This window comes from Oryx dammah, unplaced genomic scaffold (assembly GCF_014754425.2).
Source record: "Oryx dammah isolate SB20612 unplaced genomic scaffold, SCBI_Odam_1.1 HiC_scaffold_2, whole genome shotgun sequence".
Lineage (NCBI taxonomy): Eukaryota > Metazoa > Chordata > Mammalia > Artiodactyla > Bovidae > Oryx > Oryx dammah.
The window spans coordinates 103,780,983-103,791,381 of NW_024070186.1; the positions used below are offsets into that span (position 1 = coordinate 103,780,983).

At 38.2% G+C, this 10,399-nt stretch overlaps 1 long non-coding RNA gene across 1 annotated transcript; it reads right to left on the bottom strand.

The window, feature by feature from the left end:
- Positions 1-297: 297 nt before the first annotated feature.
- Positions 298-9,995, bottom strand: LOC120852033. Its single transcript, XR_005718456.1, has 3 exons — positions 9,926-9,995; positions 1,883-1,973; positions 298-894 (listed from the first exon to the last, which is right to left on the bottom strand). It is a non-coding gene; the product is annotated as an uncharacterized LOC120852033 (long non-coding RNA).
- Positions 9,996-10,399: the final 404 nt, after the last annotated feature.

A 10,399-nucleotide genomic window follows, 5' to 3' on the forward strand; every position in this document is an offset into this window, starting at 1 on the left:
TCAACACAGAATGCCTTGCCATCGAGCTATCAACTAATAATTTTCTAGAACTCAAAATGAAAAGAAAAACCTAACCAAACAAATAAACAAGAGTAAAGCTTCAGGAACCTTTGTACCTGAACAATTATGCTAAGGCATCCAGCTAGCCCTCTGCACATGGTGGGTTGAATTCAAATGGGCACCTGAGATGGTGATTTTTTTCTAACTTAATAATTTTTTAAAAATCCAAAATGAATTTCCTTTTCCTTGTCTTCAGGAAAGCCTGCAAATACCAAATCCACTATGAGAGAGATTTAATTTCCCTTTTGGTCTATGACACAGCACAATTATCTGTGGATGTTTAAAGAAAATTCATAAAGCAGAATGCGCTTAGTTCACACCAGATAAAGCCCCTATGAAATGATGCCATGGTTGGCGTCATCTGTTGACATTCATGCATGATTCAGCACCTCTAGACAACAATTTGGAGGAAATCTGCTTCTCCATTACAAGCCAGGCTCTGCCCTTTTGCTGGAAATTGAAAGGATCAAAATTTTCAGCTTTTAAGACTGTCTACCTCCTGTGACATCTAGCACCCAAGAGCAATCCAGGGCCTCTTTCTGGTGTTTTCTTTACATGCCGTTCAGCACATGGTAGACAGGAGGCATCCAGGTGATTGACAGATATCTCGCTTGTCCTCTGACTGCTTTTGCATCTGTTGATACAGCCCCTGTGTTTATATGTGTGATTAGGCTGAGGCTTTCTGGGTCAGCCACCCACGGATTGTATCAAAAATAATCAATCTTATTTGACTGTCTTAACATTTTGGCTATTTTAGTTGTTAAGGCAACCAGATCTGATGAAGTATTCACTCATCAATTTGATGTTCAGCAATCGTCTGTCATGGTTCTGAAGCTGGAGGGAAAATAAAAATAAAAATCAACTGTCAAAACAGTCAATCCAAAACAATCAATCCAATCATGAATTTCCCTGACACCAGAGACCATTGTTTCCCCTTTCCCTTATTTTGCCTCCTCCTTCGCCTCCTCCTCTTCCCCTGAGATCTGTGCCTCCCACAGTTTCATTCCTCTAGTGAAGCTGATGAACAGCAGAGAAGGGAGATATTTTATGTTCACAAAGGCTTACATTTTCCTAAAAGGTTTCCCTTTACTTTGTTTTGATGTTTGATAATTTTTGGCTAAATTATCCTAAAAGGTCCTAAAAGGATGGATACATTAAATGTATGGCAAATGTTACTCTGAATGGAGAATTTCAGGAGAAATGTCCTTTGCTTTCTCTTTCAAGATGAATTTCCCTTTTTGGGGAGTGCAGCTCCAAAGTCAGCCACAGGCAGCTGGCTTGCACAGTCCCTTCCTGTCCCCTGAGTCTGTTCCAACCTCCTTGGAACAGAAGAGCTCCGAGTCTGGCCCTGGTGTGGGATGTGGCTGGCTTTCCAAGTTGGAAAATGTGTTAGTAATTACTTTTTACTGCTGTCTCCGTTTGAATTTCCAGACTTCTGCCTCCTCTCCCAGCCTGCGTTTCTCCACCCAGCTTCCTACCTCATTCTGGCTGCTAATTTAACCCTGGCTCCCTTCCTCCAGAAACATTTGACCTTGTGCAAGAACTTGGCATCACTTTCTCTCCTCTGCTGGACTAGGGCAATTAGCATCAGCAGGCAACCCTGCCAGACCGCCTGCCTGTTGTCCTCTGGGCTCTGCCTGGTACAATAGCAGGCCTCTGTTTCCGGGCAAAAGGGCAGTGGCCACTAGTTGCATTTGCCAGGAGACCTTTTCCAACATTTTGCTTCAAGATGTTGTTACCAGGGATGTGGACTAAGCCCAATTAGCTTGCTTAGTGAAGTAACCTATGGGGAAAAAATGTAGAAACATTGAAATCTCCTTACCTCACATATTCCTGCTTTAGATTTGAAAGAATTCTCTTGGTTTCTCCTATCAAGAAAGGTTATTCTACGTTGATTGATAACCTGGAAAGGGCTATAAAGAAAGTAAGAGTTATTTTACTTGCTTAAGGGAACAAACTTCGCAATCACTTAAGAAATGCCCATTTCTTTCTTTTGTTGATAAGTTGATTGCATACCATTTTAATCTCACCATTAATTAAGTCCCCAAGAACAATTACAGGGTAGAGTTTCATAACCGAAATAAGAACATATAGGTACTTGAGAATAATGCTACTTCAGTTTCTTAAAAATCATCCACAATTCCATATTCTCACTAATTCCTTATTCTCACTAACATGAATGAGTGGGTTTCATGTTACATGTCTGTGAATGTATATCCTTGAAGTTTATAGAATAGAATTATCTTTGTAAAATACCTTGGGTTATAGAGATTCATTTTAGAGCTAGAAATTGGTTGAGGAGAGATTGGGATAGAAATTACAAATGGGGACATGGACTCTACTCATTATGATACACATTCTATATCACTCAGACTATGAAATGCAAATTACATAGTACAAATATTCATATACATACCTACATGTGTATGTATATATATAACACACATGTATAAAATGCATAGTATGAAATGAAACTCTGAGTAAGCCATTCTGTCCCTCTATTTATTGGGCAGGAGGAAGTATCAACTGTGGGGGTCTAAGTGACAAGACCTCTATGTCTTAGGAGATGTACGTCCAGAGACGGGTATCCTCCATATTGTTTCCACTTCCCAGAGGAAGGAAATTGAGACTGTTTTTCTCACAATGTCCTTTTCCCTGCCCCCACATCAGAGGACTAGTACCTTAATTAAATTCAAGTGTTCAGTAATGACATTCACTACATACATCCAAAAAGAGCGTGTGAGAGCAAGAACACATGCTCTGAAACCAAAGCCTTGGCTTTAGCTGTGAAACTGTCAAAGTATGACAGTATAAGGTAAAAACTTGACTCTTGTGCAAATATACAAAGAGCACACATCAAAATTCATTTAATTTATTAATGAAGGAAGCATTAGGATTATAATACTGGTTCAAAAATTGGAAAGATTGAATGCATACCTATAGATAGATAGATGGGAAGGAAGGAAGGATAGAAGGAGAGGAGGAAGAAATGTGTCTCCATGGAATTATATTTTCTACTGGACAAAAATCATTTGCATTGTTATCAGACAAAAATGTACAAGTTAACCTAGAATTTCACAGAGTTTAGGACTAATCAATACTAAGTAGTAAGGTAAACAAAGGTACATTCTGTAAGAGAATTAACAATCTGTAGGCTCCAATTAGGTAAAGCTCCAGTATAATGTTGAAAGGATACATAGGACTCTTTTTGCCTTATTTTCACATTTAGGATAATTTTTCTTAACAACATGTAGGGCAAATTACCTCAAATCTCTCTGAACTTCAATGCTTTTATTTGAAAAGTGGGACTAACAATATCTACCTTATGGGGTTGTTGCAGAATTTAAATGAAATTGTATATCTAAGGCACCTCCCACAACACGTCATACATGGTAATTACCTTCCCTCCAAGTAGTCCTTTAATTCATATTATCTGACATCATGCCGTGCAGATCTCTTTAAACTGGCACCTCCTTGTATTACCAAAATATTGGTAATTGATGGTTATAATGATGATCTTGAGACTCTTTGCAGCCTTCTATACCATCACAGATAAAATTATGTGGTCAGCATAGTATTAATGTTAACTGCAATTTATTAAGTTTTGCTTTTTAAAGTCATTATCCATGGAATCTAACTCCATTAAAACAAAATAACCAGTTAACCAAAGCTATATTTTCCAGATTATTAAGCATAAAGAAAAATTTTACCAATTATTTTTACTTGGAATAATTATTTGAATCCAGAGGTGCCTGTGTTAAGCGGTAGGTTTCAACAAACACCTTCTAACTTTTCTTCCAAATTTAAGATTTTATAATAAGTTGAAAAGTATACTTGAGAAAAAATATCACACAGAAGGAGAAAGTTTGTATATTTTAGTTCTCAGAAAAAAAGAACACAATTGTATACTAAAAATAATGACTGTAGGGATGCATTTTTATTTCTTTTAAAACATGTAATTAAAACATGTAGTAGGCAATTTCAAATATATAGAAAATAACAAAATGCTCAGGCACCCAAGTCAATATTTAACACATCTTAATATTTATCCATGTCTCCTTGAGACAGAAAAAAGTAAGCTATAACTAGATTTCTTTCATCCTCACCTCTCTCCCTTCCCTCATCTTCCATTCCCCAAAGGTCATTGTTATCCTAAAGTTGATCTATATCCGTATGGTAATGTTATGCACTCAAAACACTTGATAGCATTATTTTGTGAAATTTTAGGCTTTACTTAAATTACGTCATATGCTATACGACGATTTTCAACATCTTTTGTCCCCTCACCGTTAGGTTCTTTAACTTTATCTGTGCAGATATATCTAGCCTATTTTACTTTGTATTCCAAAATGTAAGTATTCTGTAATTTGTTGAGCCACTTCTTTACTGAGTTATTATCTCCAATTTTTTGCTAGAACAACTCTGCAAAGCTGTTTTTGTATACATACAAAGAATGCCCTACAGGAAAGGTGCACCTTTTACTGTGGTGTGGCCAAATTGCCCTGTGAAGGAATAATACTGATTTATATGTTGGCTAGCATGAAATTTTCATATGATTATGGTCATTTGATTTTCCTTTTCAGTAAAGTGCCTGTTCATAATCTGTGCCCATTTTCTTTTCTCATGTTGATTTTGTAAGTGTATGTGTACGTGTGCGTTTGCATGTTTTATAATTCTTCGAGGTTATACGCATTAAAGATATTTCCTCCTAGTACTGGTTTGTATTTTCAATTAATTTATGGAGTATATATTCTTTTCACTTGAATGTAGTCCATTTTCCACTCTTAAGAGGTAGTGTACAGAGCAGTGACTCTAGCATAGATCTTGACCATCTAGGATCATCTCACACCTCTGCTGCTTACCACACAGGTTAAGGAAGTGAACAGCCTCTTCAGGCCTCGGTCTTTTATGAAGATCATATTAATAATGGCCCTTGATCTTCATAAAAGACTGAGGAGTGGAGAAACTGTTCACTTCCTTAACCTGTGTGGTAAGTGGCAAAGGTGTGACCTAGGGTTTTCATGAGGATTACACAAATTAGCATATATAAGGTACTCAAAATATTGTATACAAATAGAAGAGCATAACAAATACTGGCTTACTGTTATTATATTACTTTATGGTGTGCATTATGTCTCATTTAAGAAATATTTATCTGCCCTGATAGAAAAAATATCTTAAATTTTTCATTCAAAGTTTTTAAATGTTGCTTCTCTGCTGATACATCTGGAATTTTTTTTAAGCATGAGATGGGTAGGAAATGTATTTTTTCTCACAAAAATAGCCATTTTAAAGTAGTATTTATGGACAGCTTATCTTTTTCTCATAATGCTACCTCTGTCATGTATATCTCAAATATTTATGGCCTGACAATGGGTTCTTAATTTGTTTCAATGCTATGCTGTTTCAATGACTATAGTTTTATAAAACACCTGCAAAATGTTAGTATGGGTCTTCCTTTCTTATTCTTTTTCAAAATTGTCTTGACCCTTACTGGCTTTTTGCCCTTCCACATGAATTTTAGAGTCAGGTTGTCAAATTCTATGAAAAATCCAACTAGTTCAATTTGGTTTTGAAGAAGGTTCAATTACAAGAGTAGATTTCATCCTAAGAAAGTTCATTTGTACTACACGTTGGCAGCACATTATGTGAAAAAAGCCCTGGATGAAGATTTGAAGGTTTGGGTATGAACTCTTTGGGACAAACCTATTCATAACTCTAGGCTTCAGTTTCTTCATCTGTGTAGAAGAGGCTGGACCATGCTCACAGAACCTAAAACAGTACTCCTCACAAAGTAAGCCCTAGAAGAGCAGCATCAGCATTCCCTGGCAAAAGGATAGCAAATTAGAATCAGAAATCTGAGGGCAGAGTCCAAGAATCTATGTTTGACAATCATCTCAGGTGATTCATACTTATGGCATAAATGCTAATTTTGTGTCAACATGACTAGTCTATGGTATCCAGATACTTGATCAAGCAGTATTCTAGATGTTTCTTCAGAGAAATTTTTTAAAATGAGATTAACATTTAAATCAATGAAATTTGAATAAAGCAGATTACCCAGCATAATGAGTAAATGAGTGAGTCCCACCCAATCAGTTGATGGCTTTAGAAAACAGACTGACCTTCCCACCTGGGAAGAGAGAATTATAACATCAGACCATCTCTGGACGCAAACGGCAACTCTTCCCTGGGTCTCCAATCTATTCGCTTACGCTGTAGATTTTGGACTGGCCAGGCCTCTGTAATCACATGGGTGAATTCCTTTGAATATATATATGTATGTATATATATATGTATATATATACACACACACACTATATTTACATATTTTATATACTTTCCTCTTATTGGTTCTGTTTCTCGGAAAACCCAGACTAATACACACAGCAAAGTTTGAGAACATCATCTTCCAATGCACGTGGCATAGCTCCATCTTTTATGTGCGACTGGTTCAGATTCATTCATTTGTGGAAGAGCTATGGCTGGAATCTAGGTCACAAGACACCGAGTTTGATGTGTTCTCTGCTGTGCTCTGCTTGTTAGGGAAAATCCCCTATAAGGAAAACAAACTATTTATGTTGAGTGGGTGGGTAAAAGAGTAGAAATTTTATTTCCACAATGAATTAATTTGAGTTCCATTTAAAAAGAAGTTCACCTGGTAATCCATTTATAAATTTCTATAAGCCTGACAGTAAAAACAGCAGCAGGGGACTGAAATATTAGGGCTAAATATCCATTTAAAGCTGAACCGTAAATGAAAATAAAGTATCTCTGAAATGAAAACGTGAGACAATATAAGCTTCTTTTAGCAAAAATATTTTATTTCCCTCTTTCCCTGTATATGTCAATAGGGCCATAGACAAAGTGTGGACATAAGTTCGGTGTGCTCCTCCACTTGGGCCTAGAAAGCATTTAGTGGGAGAAATTACCCACTCAGGCTCCAGGAATGTGAAAGCCTAATAAGGGAGAAGGAGCTAGTGCAACTCCAGGCCTCATCCACTTCCTAGGAACATCCCTGGATGTGGGGAGCTAGTTTTAGGTCACTAGATGGTAAGAAAAATGTGCACAGTGTAAGCATTTTGTCCCTGTGGAATGTACTCTACAGGAGCTGATCTGAACTCCTACCCAGCAAGTCGATGACCCTGTGGGTCCCCCAGGGCCTACACTTTGTTTCTGAATGTATGAACTGATCACTATCAGAGAGATTTTGCTGACTTGCACTCCATGGTGGATTAGGCCTTGGCGAGTAATCAGTGGATTTAGAAAAAGGGAAATAAATAAGAGCATCTTCCAGTCAGGCAGATCTCTTTCCTCACCATGTGAAGCGCAAAACACACAGAACCGTAACTATTTTTAACAACTGGGAGACTTTGCAGAGAGAGGAAGTTAATCCTCTCGTGTGGAATATGAGCTTGGACACACAGACGTTTATAACTCTTTATCTTGACTGGAAAGTCTGGTGTTTTCAAATGACTCTAGGTTGTCTGAGGCTGACCCAGGGTCTTATTAGAATCCAGCATCTCCTCTGGCACCACTTTCTCACCAGGGTAGAGAGCCTGCAATGAGTCAGTCGGGGAGGCACCGGGAACACTGCATGAATATTTATAAGTGAAAATGTATTAATAGAGCTTAGAGAACCTCTATCCCCAAACCTCCAAGAGACAAAAGAAATATCCAAGGGAGATCACTGGCTAGAATTTTTTAAGCTACTGATATTTTAAAATCTATTATTTTTAAATGGCACCTCTCTTTCCAGCATCTGAATGGGGAATTTCAAACACCCACTGCCCATTCCGTGCCTTTATCACTTGTCCTCTTAGGAACTCTACTGGGAAACTTTCTTTTGAGTTTATCTGACCTGACTCTCCAAAGAGAAAGCAACAAAGCCAGTGTGTTTCACAAATGCATATGCTCTCGTTAAAATAGCTGTCCCTTCTCTCAGAAAACCTCCCATAAAAGCATTTTAATTCCCCAACTAAAATGTAGTTCAGCCTTTATTCCACAAAGCCAATTTGTTTATGTTTCCAAGTTCAATCACAATCTATTTGTAAAACCTATTTAGAATCAGAGTCACATAGCCAGAAATGATCATGCTCTAATTTCCTTATTAGAGAGATTCTTGTTGCAGCTGGCAGCCTGATTTGACTGCTCCCAGAGTCTGGAGCGACATGTTCTTTCCCTCGTTTTCCGATTTTATTCTTCATTCCTTTTGTTCCCTAACACCGCCCCCCTCCCCAACATACAAATATCAAGCCAGAATGAACAATTGCTGATGTTGTTGCTTAGGTGGAAGTAAAATAAGAGATTGTCACCTTTTTGCCTGCAGAAGAGAAAGGAAGGAAACGTTCACAAAATACTCTATAAAAAGGAGGCTTTAGGATTCAGATAAAAGGTCAATTATTTCAAAGGACTTTGGCAGAATGACGTTTTCTGGATAACTGAATGAGAATTAAAGTAGAAAATCAATGCAACATTTGAGAAGACTTATTTCATCTACTTTTTCTTACAATTTTTTTCTTTATAAAATAGGTGAGTTGATCTTTCTGATATAGCAAGATGTCTTTTCAAGGTAATTTAACAATTCTCTAACAAAGCAGAGACTTGAAGTGTCTGTGTCTGCATGAGTTAGTGAAATCTTACTCATCCTTTAAGGTCTGGTTCAAATGTTTTCCTGTAGAGCTTTCACCAACGTCTCACTATTGTCCTAATGTAATAAAGTCATTCGTTTTATATAGTATTTAAGATTCCACTAGTCCAAGCAGAAGATACTATGAAAACTGCTAAGATGCTTCCATTTGGTTTGTGAAAGTGAAAGATTTAGTCACTCAGTCATGTCTGACTCTGCGACTCTGTGGACTGTAGCCCACCTTGTTCCTCCCCTGTCCATGGGATTCTCCAGGCAGGAATACTGAAGTGGGTAGCTATTCCCTTCTCCAGGGGATCTTTCCAACCCAGGGATCAAACTTGGGTCTCCTGCATTGCAGGCAGATTCTTCACCATCTGAGCCATCAGAGAAGCCCCATTTGCTTGGAATGGTGGCTAAATTAACATCATATCTTGAGGTTCACCCTGTAAGAGATTATCAATTGCCCAGAGACCTTATTTGCTATGTCTCTCAAGTTAAATTAGACTAAGAAGCAACACTGCCTACTAATAAATAAATGTCAAATATTAATAAATATGTAACACCTGTCATTCAGCACTAAGTTTGTTCTCCAAAAGAGTCTGGGGTACAGAGAATCAGGCATGTTCCAGATCTAAAAAAATGGAAGTTTACTTTGAATTGGGTGATCTGACCCAACTTGAGGTCATATATTAGCTAGCGTAAACAGCCAACCTCATACAACCTCATCACTCATGCTTCCAAATCTCTCTGGGATTCCTCCATCACTCACTCAGACTTCCTGTCTTTCTTTCATCCACTGCTGAAATATCACCTCCTCCATAACTGACTTCTTTGGTGGCTCAGATGGTAAAACGTCTGCCTGCAATGCAGGAGACCCTGGTTCAATCCCTGGGTTGGGAAGATCCCCTGGAGAATGAAATGGCAACCCACTCCAGTACTCTTGCCTGGAAAATTCCATGGATGGAGGAGCCTGGTAGCCTACAGTCCATGAGGTTGCAAAGGGTTGGACATGACTGAGCAACTCCACTTCATTTCACTTCCATAATTGACTTAAGACACACACTGCTTATTGCCCACCCAGTATTCATTCATTTTTAACAATTTTCCTTAACAATTGAACCTTGAATTTATCCAAGGTGTATACATCCAGTTTTCCAGATTCTCAGTGATCAGGAAACCCATATGACCAAGTTCTGACCAAAGAGATGAAAAAGGAATTCATTGGGTGCAACTCACAGGCACTTTTCTTGGAGACAACTTCAGCTGGCATGCTCCTGGGTTCTTTAACCTTTATCTTGCCCTTTCTCTCCTTCTTGCCTGCCACCCGCACTTAGTGTCTGAAAGTACAGCAGCCATTTTATAATGTTAAGAATGGTGAAACAGTGAGATGAATAGAATCTGGACTCTTGATGACATTGCTGACTCATGCTAGCCTTGGACTGCCTAACTCTGACTTTCCATGGCATGAGACCAGTAAACTCCTTTCCTGTCTCAGCTATCTTTTATTGGGTTTTGTTACCTGCAGCTGGGAAACAATCCCAACGATACACTCTTCTGAAACAATTGAGAGGCCTAGAGTGAATCTGCCTGGGACAGGGAAAGTCACTACCCTACAATTTCCTTTTACAATAATGCTTGACAGGAATTTCAGAGAAACTGGCAATCCACACCAGTGGAATCCCCAGAGGTCATCAAGCCCTCTTATTTTTA